This window comes from Phaseolus vulgaris, chromosome 4 (assembly GCF_051622355.1).
Source record: "Phaseolus vulgaris cultivar YP4 chromosome 4, ASM5162235v1, whole genome shotgun sequence".
Lineage (NCBI taxonomy): Eukaryota > Viridiplantae > Streptophyta > Magnoliopsida > Fabales > Fabaceae > Phaseolus > Phaseolus vulgaris.
The window spans coordinates 23,923,324-23,929,898 of record NC_143501.1 but is presented as its reverse complement, the minus strand read 5'-3'; the positions used below and the strand labels follow the sequence as shown (position 1 = coordinate 23,929,898).

The following is a 6,575-nucleotide window of genomic DNA, read 5'->3' as shown; positions in this document are numbered from 1 at the left end:
TGTGCAATTGTTAGTTTAACATCCTTTAATTCACCAACTAAGTATGCTTTTTGAGGTGAATGAGGCTTAGAGGATTCTCCACTAGAAAGATTAGCCAAGATAACAAAGAAACACAAAACACAAAGAGAAAATAATTAAAGGAAACTTGTTAGCAAATAAAGCAAAAGAAAGCTTGTGGTAATAAGCAAAAAAATTTCACTCCAACCACTACAAGAAAATATATTCTTTCCTTAACCAAGTCTCCTTGTGGATTGGATGAACTTCAAGTGAAAGATGCCAAAGCAAACTACACTTACTCAAAGAACAAATCACCACAAAACTTGAGGAAACAAGAAAAGACAAGCAAGAAAAGGTGTAAACAAGAAATAGCTAAACCAAAATAGAAGTAAAAGAGATGACAAAATTGTGAATAGAATATTGAATGAAAAAGACAATCAAGAAAATAAGGCACTCAATGAAAAGATAACTCACAAAGGAAACCTAAAGAATGGACTAGAATAGATGAAGAAAACCAAAATACAGTACTACTGGAATTTGTCTAAAAACTTTGCGTGACTTTAAAAATTTATCTGGAACGAGATAGAGCAAATTGGAAGTTGAAATTTAAACCACTGAAAATTCAAGATCTTATCTCAAAAGAGGGACGTGAATCACACAAAAACAGTGCTCCAATTAATTGTGATAAATTTTTAAAATCACTGCTACTCACTGTTTTTCCATAGTCATATTTTTGCACTCTGTACGTATTTGATTTATCATATTTTTTGTATTTTGAATTTTGATACACTTTTTTTCCACTTTTTTTTATAACACCTCAAACTATTAAAATCCAGAGTTTCAAAAATTTTCACCAACAAAATTAATTTTCATAAGAAATTTCAGTCAGCACAAAAAACTGGAAAATATAGAAAACCTATGTTGGAATTAAAAAACAGAATTGAAACTTCAAAGACACAATGGAATTGATGTGTAGGAACTTGTATGGATGTAACAACAAGCATGAACTCAATTCTAAAAAAAAAAATGCACCAAAGGATCAAAAACAGAAATAGAAAACTGCACTCAAGTAAAAATCAAGCAACCGAAAACTAGCAAGAAAAGTACTACATAGAAGTGATGACATTATAGGAGAAACATGACACTGAAAAAACATATATGGATTGAAAAAGCAAAATGACTCAAACACAATTAATTTGTAACATAGAAAACAACAAAAATGACTCAATGAAAACAAAAATAGAATTAAAGTGGCAATCAACTTAAAAAAAAAATTGCACACAACCATAGCTCTAGATACCACATGATGTGAGTTGAATCAAGCATAGACACTTTTCAGAATATGAAAACTACAATATATGTGAAGAATGATGAAAGTTAGGAGTTAAAATCAAAGACAAACAAATCGGTACGAGTGGAGGAACTTAAGGAAACATCATTGGAGAACAAAGTCTTCCAAAAGATGAACCAAACTCAAGATTGAGTGCCATTCCACATTGAACCGAAAAAAACTCAAGGAATTTAAACACAATTACCGAATCAAATTAAGCTACAAATGCAGAATTGAAAAGGAAAACACAAGAGGAATAAGAACTACTAAATGAAATGAAGAACACAACATAAGAACACAAACTACCAATTGAAATTACAAAGACATGATTAGGAAATGGAAATGGAGATGCAATGAGAAAGACTTATGTGGTTGTACTCCAAGGGAGAGATGAACATGCCACTTGGAGGTGATGATCCAAGATAAGTGCTTGAATGCTGTACCGTCCCGGGGCGTTGACCAAAAGTCAAAGTCAAAGTCAACACATGGTGGGACCGCTCGAGGGCCCCAAAGAAGGGAACGAAAGTCAACAGGTTGACCGCTTGGGGCGTTGCCAGGGTAGGGCGTCGCCTCGCAAAGGCGTCGCCTCGCGAAGGCGTCGCCTAAGAAAGGCGTCGCTTCGCAAGGGCGTCGCCCAAGAAAGGCGTCGCTTCGCAAGGGCGTCGCCCAAGAAAGGCGTCGCTTCGCAAGGGCGTCGCCCAAGAAAGGCGTCGCCAGGTTAAGAAACAGTCAAGTTAAGACATCGACGGTGTTACCCCCCGATACCCATGGGTAGGAAAGACCATGGAGGGGGCAACACCGTGAGGAAGTCTTAGGCTCCGATGACTCAGAAAAGCAAAGAAAAGAAGAGAAAGGTGGCTTCAAGGCCATAGTTCTAGTACCAGTAGGGAGTAACCTCACTCGTGAAGTACCCGCGCCACCTCAGGGAGACCCCCAGAACAGATACGACCCATGAGAGGGTCATGCTCAGGAGTGAACCAGGTGCATGGGGTAAGAGGAAGGTAGATACACTACCGGGGTGAGTGACTAGAGGTTGGGGCGCATGAGTTGGCACCCAGGAAGTCACCCCACGCGCCAGAAGGACTTTGAGGAAAGAGGGCTCACGCAATGGAATAACCCTAAGTTGGGTTGCGGCGCTGAGGGACCCTCTGCGCAGAATAACGATCAAGTCAGAAGAGCATGTGGCAATAAGCACGTGCTCATTAAATGTTTCAGTGAAAGTTTGCCAAGGTACGCGTTAATTTAGTTAAGATTAGAACGTTCCAAGGAATATTTTTATACGCTTTCAATGCGCTTTAACACGTTTTAAATACGAGAGATGTATAAAAAGGGACCTTGGGGCATTTGAAAAGGGATCCGAGTTTTGACCTAATTCTCACAATTTTACATAGAGCACAAACCCTAGTTGTTTTTGCTGCGCACCCACTGTGAGCACAAGACGATTAGGGCAACACAGATTGGTTATTGAGTATAGTTTTCGACCACCTTCAGAGGGTGTGTCACCTTTGATGTTTCTCGCTAGCTGACTTGATCGTCGGAGTGCAAATGGCCGCGAGGGCGCCCCTTTGTTCACTTCTTTTCAGGTATCACAGACGGAGCATAACGAAGGTGCCCTAGCTCGCAAGGACGAGCCACGCACAAAGACGACCCTGGTCAACCAGCGGGAACATTTGGCGCCCACCGTGGGGCCGAAGAGGCTCCTTCGCCCCTCAACTAGGGGGATCCACTTCCCTTAGACCTCGACTGGGGGGCTTGTTCCCATATGCCAATACAGTCCCACATCGCTCAGGAATCGAGGCCAAGGGCAGTTTATATACTCCCTCCTCCCTTCACCCTTCGAGGCGCCTTTTAAGGACAAAACCGTGACGGAGCATCGACTTCCAAAGCGGACAATACCTCGGATGCGGTGATTGACCCTAGCGATGCTGCCCAACGACTTGAGGTCGGAACAATGGCGGCCACCGTGGGGCCGATACAAAACATCAGTCCCACTACCCGAGTTTTTTCAGTTCCAGTTCTCAAAACTCAGATAAGTTAAGAAGGTTTCCAGAAAGCCACGAACATAAGACCTGCACGTGCTAGGAGTGAAGAGATGACCATGCAACAACTCATGGGCATGATGCAAGGGTGATAAGTTTCTAATTTCAGTAATATTTCATATTAAAATATAGGCACTTATGAGGATTTATTGCTAATTTACATATAAAATAATCCCTAATTTATGAATTTATACCTTTTTACATTTTTTATGATCTTTATTTGAATAAGAGTATTTTATTCCCAAATTTGGTGTTAATTGCAGATTTCTAAGGAAGATTGGAGATTTGGATTAAAGATGAATGATTTGAGCTAAAAAGATAAAGATAGAAGGTCCCAGAATGGAAAAAGATGCAAAGAAAGATTGGACCTTTTTTATGTTTTATCATTTAGCCCATTAGCGCGACATAGGAAACAACCTAACCCTAGAAAACTAGGATAAATAGAGGGCTAGAGGCTCAACCTTAGTGTGCCAGATTGAGAGGAAAACACCATAGAGTGAATTGTAACCCAATTGGGAGAATGGAAGGTGATAGAAGTATGCGTGGCTAATTCTACCCTTTGGGATTGGGAGTAATCTGCTCAAACTCTTATGTATTGAGGTGATATTTTATATATTAATATTCAGTTCTTGATTGATTATTGGTATTGTTGTTTTACTTTTAATTTTCCGTGACAAATTGAGAATCTTAAATCTGACCGGGAGGTATTTTTAGGGTTCGGACCTAAACAACAATACTTAACATATTTGAGTGCTAGGAATAGACTTGAAATGTTAATTGCTATTAAACGTCTGAGCTTCGTTATAAGTTGTTCTTATAAGTATGCGAGGGATCGATAGTTAGGGAACATTCTTAAGGATTTTATATGCGAGGAATCGATATAAATGATTTTTATACGGGCATCAATTTCAATTAAAGAACTTAATATTGACATGCTAATCAAAATACATGAGAGTGAGAGAGATGAAACCTAATCCCTATTTTTCCAATTGAAACAATTAATTCTTTGTCTGTTTTCTTATTGATCATCGCCAACACAACCACTTTCAATACACTTTTAATTGTTTTGTTCTATATTTAGCGATTATTGTACTTGATAATTCACTGTTCCTTGTGGGATCGATATCCGTCCTTAGGGACAATTATTACTTCTGATAAACGCGGTGCACTTGCCGTAAAAAGTCATCAAGTTTTTGGCGCCGTTGCCGGGGACAAGTCTGATTTGTTGAGTATAATTTCCTAAATATTGTGAATATTTTAATTGTTTTGATTTGTTTTAATTTTTTTTTTTTACAGATTCTTTTTTATTTGATTTGATTTTATTTTAGTTTGCTGATTTGCTGTTATTATTTTAATTCTTATTTTGATTTTAGTTATTTCTATTTATTTTCATATTTAGTTTGATTTTTGTTTTGATTCTATTTTATTTTAGTTCTTTTTAGGTTTAGTTATGTAGTTTTATTTAGGTTTAGGTAGTTTTTATTTATTTGTTTTAATTATTTATCTATTACTAGTTTTAGCTTTTATTTTTACGTTAGTTTACGTAGTATCTTTAAAATAAATTAGTTAGTTGTTTACATTTTGTTTTATTTGTTTTATTCTATTTTGTTTTTATTTCTAGTATTTATTTTATTTTGTTTTTATTTCTTGATTTTAGTTATTTCTTGTTTTCATTGTTTTCTTCTATTCTGTTTTAGTTTTTATTTTATTTATATATTTTTTATTTTTATTTTTATTTTTTTTATTGTTATATTTTTTATTTTTATTTTTTTCTGAATATCTTTGTTTTATTTTCTTAGTGTCATTTTAGTGTTTTGTTTTTGTTTTATTTTATCTTTAAGTTTTAATTTGTAGTTTATTGATTTTATTTTAGTTAGCTATTTAAATTCTTGTTTATTTTTTAATTTTCGAATAAAAAAAATAAAAATTAAATAATAATATAAAATATAAAATTGGGGTTACTACTTGTGAATTTTTCCTTCTAACCCTTGCATTAGTTGTTTTTATATGATATTGAGAGGTCAAGTTCCAGAAGACCACTTGCTATTTGAAGCAGAAATTGAGAAGGTGGCCAGAAAAAATCGAAAATCAAAGACAAAAGAGAATCAAGAAGATAATAGAGAGTATTCTTCAACATCTTCGTCTTTTTCCATTGATATTTTTTAGGAGAATAACAACATGGCGGGGGAGGAAACACCACCTCCTAGGAGAACTCTTGGAGATTACGCCATACATCAAGGGCCTAGACACTTTTCTAGCATTGCAGTGCCTGCAACTAACAGGGCCTTGGAGATGAAGCCTGCGTTCCTTACCCTCATTAGTACCAATCAATTCACGGCGATGGATCACGAGGATCCTCATACACACTTGGCTACCTTTTATGAATTGGTGGGAACTACGGGTTTCCAATCAGGTGATCTTGAGAGTATATACATGCGTTTATTTCCTTTTTCTTTGGCAGGGAAAGCAAAGGAGTGGCTTATATCTCATCCTAATCAGAGTTTAACCAAATGGAAGGATGTGGAGGAAATTTTTTTGCAAAGATTTTTCCCAATCTCTCGCTACATCAATGCTAAGTCTGAAATATCTATGTTCAGACAAGGAGTAGTAAAGTCTTTCTGTGAGACATGGGAGAGATTCAAGAGGATGCTGAGAAAATGCCCAAACCATGGGTTTGAAGATATTGCTCAACTGAGCATATTTATTAATGGTCTCAGATCAAATACAAAGATGCTCCTAGATGTTGCGGCTGGTGGCACAATGATGGCTGTTGATGCAGATCAAGCAACGAGGATTATAGAAGCTTTGGCCACAACTGACTATCAAGCTCAACATGATAGACAAAATCATCAAAAAAGAGGAGTATTGGAGTTAAACACTGCAGATGCATTGCTAGCTCAAAACAAAATTCTGACACAACAACTTGAGCAACTGACCACACATATGACCCAATTACCCAAAAAGTTGCATGTTGTTCAATCACTCCAAAGTCATAATGTACCTCTCAGGTGTGATTTTTGTGGAGGTGATCATCCTAATGGTCACTGTTCTTATCAAAACAACGCATCCGAAGTTGAGGTGAATTATATGGGCAATCAAGGAAGGCAAGGCGGTTTTTCCAACAATTATCCTCAAGGTTGGAAAAATAATCAAAATCAGAATTTTGGATGGAAGCAAGACTATAATTCATCCAACAAGCAAGGGCCTTT

At 36.8% G+C, this 6,575-nt stretch overlaps 1 pseudogene; it reads right to left on the bottom strand.

The window, feature by feature from the left end:
- Positions 1-5,935: 5,935 nt before the first annotated feature.
- On the bottom strand, positions 5,936-6,041 carry LOC137838952 (small nucleolar RNA R71; annotated as a pseudogene).
- Positions 6,042-6,575: the final 534 nt, after the last annotated feature.